Raw genomic sequence first — 7,159 nt, forward strand, 5'->3', positions numbered from 1 at the left:
ACATTCGGTGTAGCAACACCATCTACAGTGTGACCTCACAGAAATGCAAAATCGTCCAATTCCGACCGTGTTGTCAATTAACATAGGGCCCACAATATTATGAAAACATCAAATGAATAGCCGCCAAATAATCATGGCCGTCCATCTGGCATGCTGATTTCAACCACGAAGGACGCCATCATTGATCCTGGAAAAGTCGGGGGGGGGCATCATCATAAGATCAATCGGCTTTCCAATCAAGAACAAGGGGGAATGATCAAAGCGTGGGCCCCACCGGCGAGCGTTGGATTGGCAGGGGGGAACTGGCATCTGTTTGTCGTTTTGCTTGTGGCGGTTTGGTCACTTGGACAATTTGGTAAAGTCACCTGCACGGACCAGCTGCCTGTCGGCGGAGGATAATTGTGGCTCACCAGAATTCGAAAAGTCCCCGTTATTTACTGGACATGTTTCAGAGCTCACTTTTTCCCATAAATTTATTAAATACGCATAAAATTACGATAATGCCCTTGTAAGTTGTGTACTCCTGTACCTGTACTATAATCGATCCCGAACCAATTTGCTGATCATGATCAGAAGCCGTGTTTGCTAGCGTTTTCGCACGATTTTTTATGTCCATTGACGTTCGAGTTTAATACGCGATGATGCAGCAATGAGCCTAGACAATTGATTCGAAACAAATTTAAAAAAAAAAAGAAAAAAAAACCCCAAATTCACATCTCAGCGTGTATTGAAGAACATCTACAGGAAGATGCTCTCATTACTCAATACACGTATAGGATGGTAGTGGGGCGCTGATGCGAATTTCTTAAAAAAGAATATGAATTGCGAAATCGACGGCCTAGAATCTGTTACAATCACTCGATAAAGTGGGTCACGAGTGGTTGAGTTGGATGTTTTTAATGTGAAGCATCAAGCATGGATAGTTGGATGGCAACAACTCGGTACCGATAGAAATTCGACGTCCGCTCAACTCTAAAGGCAAAGAAATGCAAGTCGGGTCCGCAGCTTGGTAGAATCTAAGGTTATGTTTGGTTGCAATGCAAATAAATTTATACAGATGTAAAATTAAAGTAAGTGTAAATGATTTTAAATGTAAATTTTAATCTATTTTTATTTTAAATTTTAGTTTATTTTATTTAATTGTAATACAAACAAAGTAAATTATACTTTGCACTTCCATGTAAATAAATCTGCACTACAAACAAAAACGGCCTAATGGTCTATCGCCTATCCAGCTGGTCTTAGCTTAGCCCGGAAGTCGGACGATGGGCTCGAGCCTCTAGCAAGAGTTGTTAGGGATGTCAACATGTCGTATTCGGTATGGGTTAACCTTAATCCTGACCCAACCCTCTAGTGTCTCCACCCGACTCAATTTATAGCATTCCAATTGTACTTTTCCATTAGATGTTTCAAAAACTTAAAAGTCATTAAATTGAAATCTGTTTTATAGATTCTAAAATATTACTTTTCCATTGCAAAAAATAAAATGAAATACCAAAATCAACCTAAACACAAATCCTCAACTTTAATGCCATGGGATTAGAAGTTACAAAATTACAAGAATGCCCTTATATATTGGGTATCAATGTATCATGACCCAACGGAATGAGTCAATCAAAACCTAAACCCGAGTCGAGCTAAATAATCAAAAGTTCAAAACCTTAATTCACCCCTAAACCTGAATATATCTGACCCTATAGGTTTACTGTTTAACCCAATCAATTGACATGTCTAAGAGCGGAGATTTACCGCTTAGCTGCATATCACAAACTAGAGTTCACATGGGCACCCATGGGCGTGCCCCACAAGTGTCTCACAGAACATACCGATCATGTATTGGGAACATCTTCCAAATGCAAATGAGATCGAATCTGCTCTTCACAGAGGGCGCCTCACACCGATCTCACACGCACATCCTACCATGCATTGGGAATATTTCTCGTACTTGTAACTTATTATTCACGGGAAATGTTCCCAATACAAGGTGGACGTGCTTGTGAGGCGTTCATGTGTGAGGAGCAGATCTCGTTCTAATGCAAATATGGAAGTTTCTAATGCATGCTGAAATATGCATGTGGGGCTGGGGCACGCTGATGTGATATCCACAAATTATGTAATCAATTATGAGTAGTGTTTTAAAAACCAATTCGGAGCTCGAACCATTTTTGCCTTCGGGTCATTGGTTCAACCAGTCGGGTTGAATGGTTCAGATTGTGCCACATCATCACATGGATGTGTATTAGTGTGTATGTGTGTGTGTATATATATATATGCATTATATATGTAAAATATTAAAAATTGCAAATTGATATTTTAAAAGGGATTTTTAAAATATACATCATATATATAATATTAAAAAAGGGATTTTTCGCGAAATGGCACCTTGTAACATATAGATCTTAAAAAGTTACCAAAAAAAAAAACATCCCAATTAGATATCAAAGTGCAAAGTTATGGCCTCCGATAGTTTTCCATGCATTAAGTGTGCAACCCACGACCCAGTCACCAGGTCGAATGGGTCAATAGTTCAACCAACTAGGTCAAATGATTTTTGACCAAGTCAACAGTTTTTTATCGTCTAAAGGGTCTTGATCAGGTGACAACTCAAATAGTTTGACGGGTCGAATCAACAATGATTGAAAACATTGATTCTGAGTGAACACGCAAATGTATCACATAGAATCTGCTATACCCAGTGTATGTTTGTAGCATACACTGGCTGCGTAATCTGATGGTCTCCACGCAGATATGTTCGTAGCAGATTCTCCACACAGATATGTTTGTAGCATATCCGGAGTCCTAATGTGATAGACCATTGTTGTATGTATTTCTAGTTTGGTTGTGAAGAGCATCTTTTTCTATACGGTCTTCGACTCCTAGCCTTTAAATCACCAAGGCGTGCATTAAGATTTATGGGTTTCTAGTGTAGCAATCGAAAATCATGTTGTAGATAGGGGTGAGCAAAAAAATGAAAAATCAAACCAGTTGAAAAAACTGACCGAAATCGAATAAAAAAATCTTAACTAAACCGGTTGGTTCGGTTTCGGTTCAGTATTTTTAAAAAATTGAAGGTATCGGTTCGGTTTCGGTTAACCAATACAAAAAATCGACAACTAATCAAATTGACCAGTATACATATATTTCTATATTATATATATATTTATATATATTATAAATTAATAAATATGCATTATATATTTATAATATACGATATATTATTTATTATTTAAAAAATAATATTTTATATATATTTATAATTTTTTATTATATATTTATATATATTTTTTATAATATATTGTAAAAATTAAAAAACTGACGAACTGAACCGATAGTTAACCGATAGATTTCGATTTGGTTTTAGTTACCATTTTTTCAAACGATACTACCGATTTGGTTACAAAATATGCCCACATTTCAGTTAACCGAACCGTGAGCACCCCTAATTGTAAACGTAATGGTTCAGATGGTCATATAGCATTCTCATGAACAAGGACACACATGATCAAATATAATCCGAATTTCATCCTTACAAAATTTGTCCTCAAACCATCCTTACAACACTTGAGTCGACTTTTTTTTTAAGCCATGAAATTGAACACTTCAAACATTTCCCGTGAATGAAAATATATAAATTAAATATAAAAATGTTCTTAGTGCATAACTGCAAATGTTATGGGGATAGTATGAGAACCAATTTTGTGAGGACAAAATCACATTTCTATCAATTCCACTTAAGTACAGCCTCTCTATGGTAAGTCTCTACAGCCTTGATTCCCCTTAATTTGTAATTTATGTAATACCAAAAAAGAGAGTGGTCAACATATATTTAAATAGTAAAGAAAGTAGTTGACAAGATGCCAAATCCCGTCTGCATCTGGGGTGAGCTACCCTTATCGTATCTTCTACTATTACAACTATTAGACTAGCTTGATAGAAATTTTAACACTGAATGAGAAAAGTATGAAAGAAAAAAAGGCCAGGCGGCTATAACCATCAGCGTACAAACATTGACATTACCTTGGGGGAATTTGGGATTCCACATGTCAAGTTGGAATTCCTTTTTTTCTTTTGTTTACCCAGAAAAAGGATTTCCAATTTCTTTCTTTCACTCCGTCCAAATGAGGGACCAGTTGGTTAAGTTAAGCTTGGCCAAACCAGCTCGGCATCTCAACACCAACAACTGTTCTACATGATTACCATCATTAAAGTAAAATAAGGTAACCTAGTGGAATGATGTCAGCCATAGTTTTCAAAATCAGACCAGATGGTCGGATTGGAAAAATCAAGAATCAGTCTGTTAGAAATGTCTTTTTAGCAAAAACTATTGATTTGATCAATATTCGGCTGACCTGAATTGTCGAACCGTCCAGTGGTTTTTACTTTTTTATTTTTTATCAAAATAAGCCATCCGTTCAATTCAAATGATCAAATCATTCAACCCGGGAACCAGACTTCTAAACGGTTTGTTGTTCTGTTTTGTTTTAAAAACCTTGATGACAGCAGCAGTCATCGTTTTATGAAAAAAAATAATAAAAAAAAAATTGAGAAATAATCAGTAAAGTCATGAAGTCACGAAGAGCTGAGTGTAAAGTATTCCGCATGATGGTGAAATAAATATTTATTAGATTAAATTTATCATTGAAAAGTATATGTAACTGTAAGGGATGGAATAACAGTTGTGTTTATTTTAAGAAACTCTTCGTGAGGTCTTGTAGGCCAACCAAGTGACAGTTTTGCTCGATCTCTGATTGGACCCAACTATGTTTTTGTATTATATTTGGTTCCATTATTATATCACAAACCATGCATCAAAAGATATTATATTATGTTTAATTTCTCTCTCATTTGAACTGTATTTTTGTTTTAAAGAGAAAATATAAGTTGATTTTGTTTAGAAAAAACGATAATTCATGCTTTTGAAACTAACAAAATTGATGCTTTTTAAAATATAAAACAAAATTTGTAGTACAAATGATATATGATTTATGGAAAATGATATCATAGAAATAGTTGAAAACATGTTTTTTAAATCAGAAATCTAAGAACATGTATTTGGTCTTTAATTTTGAAACCAAAAACACATATAACTAAGAACATATTTTCTACGTTTTTGTTTAAATATCAACTATTATAATGGCTTGTGCAATGCACAAGATATGATATCACAACCAGATATAGATCTTAACTAAGTTGGGTGTAGCCACTTGTTTGATTCTTGTAATGCCAATCTATTTGATCGTCTCAAAATGAAATTATATATACTTCAATTACTTCATCCTAATTGAGTGTGAGTGATAATGTTAATAAAACAAAAATGACTTAAAACATGCATGATCAATTATTTCATTTGACATATAATGTAATATGTATGTATATAAGTACTCAAAAATCTCCATATTGCAACATTAGCACAAAGGCTTAGAGGGCTGTGGAATCAACCATAATGTTTCATGTCAATCATAAATTAAAATCCAATGATTGATCCTAGTTGAAATGGTGCGGCATAGATTTAGTTTTCAATTAAAGAGCCTAGTAGTAGGGGGTTTGCTCTCAACTTTCCAGTGCATGATGTTGAAACCAAACTTAGAGGATGTCAAAAGCAAACCAGCATGAGGTTTTTGCTCTTATCTTGCAAGTGCGGGATGTTGAAAGCAAACAATTTGGATCTTCATGTAGAACAAGCACTAAGTTTTGGTATTTTTAGGGTGTCATTCGCTAATGATTAAAAGAATTAAGTGTTTGAGAACTTACAAATTACAAAACATCAGAAAAATGATTAGAAATTACAAATACAAACTTGATTTGGGCAAATGTAAACTTGCTAAAGACACAGGATTAAACAATGAATTAAACTTAAAGATGAAAAGTGCTTGAAACTTATAAATCCAAACTTATTAAACCAAAACCCTATCTGCTTAAAATTAATTAAACAAAAATAATTATCAAAGAAACTCAATTTTAAACTAAAGCATGATGTGAAGCCAAAACTCCTATTGCATTTTCAACTTAAAATAATGAAAGAGATAATACAACTTTGCAATTGCGATAAAGATGATATTGAATACAATTTTGGCATATACTGTTCTTGAAATTTCTTGAGATGAAAAGCAAAAGATTGAATATGATAAAAAATAAAGAGCAAAAACACTTGGAATTCTATTAGTTCCAAGTGTCTAAAAACTTACATTATTTGTGTTCACATATTTTTCCAATCAATCACCTATAAAGGTGTAAATCAAGCCATGCTTAGCCGACTGGGCATGACCCGCATGTAGCTCGTGCAAAATGTAGGTCGTGCTGTGTTGGCTTGCGGGTCGAGTCGGATCGGCAAGCCGGGTCGTGCCATAGCCCGTGTAGTGCCGAGCCTTGGGCCAAACCGAGCCACAGACTAGGCCAAATCATGTTTTTAAATTTTTTGAAAAAATAATGAAAATTTTAACATAAATTAAAAAATATATACAAAAAATTAGAAAAGATCTTAAAATTTTATTTTATATGAATTTTGATGTATGCAATTATTTATATATGCAATAATAAAATGAAATAATATAATAAAATTTTACATATTAATATATAATATAAATATATATATATATATATAATTTGGGTTGTACTGGACCATGCCGTGGGTTGGGCCATGCCGGCACATAGACTGTAGGCGGCATGGCCCGCTCGATTGTGCCATGCCAAGCTGACTCAAAATCGTGTCGGACTATACTGGGCCGCAAGCGGCACAACCTAATTTACACCTCTACAATAACCTCTTATTGTTGGTTTTTAAGAAAATAAATTAATAAACACTATTACATGAATAAAGCGTACAAATGGTATAATAAACGGTAAGGGTAATTTTGAAAATAAAAATCAGTTTTTCAATAAAAAAAACTAATGGACTTTTAAACAATGATAAAACTGAAGGGTAATTTTAGAAATTAGAATCTGGGAGTTTTGACGAATGGGACTATCATTCCCATCTTTATTAATGGTCAATAGAAATAGAAATAAAATAGATTTGTTTTCAAACCAGCTGACCTTTTTTCTTGGGACTTGCAATAAGAACAACAATTCTCACTGGAGAGCACCCTATGAATGTATACAAAGTTATTACCATCTTTACTGGCTGGATGACTAGGGGTGTTCTCCATTGTGAATTAGTATT

This window comes from Nelumbo nucifera, chromosome 2, assembly GCF_055504915.1.
Source record: "Nelumbo nucifera cultivar China Antique chromosome 2, China Antique-T2T, whole genome shotgun sequence".
NCBI classification, from domain to species: domain Eukaryota; kingdom Viridiplantae; phylum Streptophyta; class Magnoliopsida; order Proteales; family Nelumbonaceae; genus Nelumbo; species Nelumbo nucifera.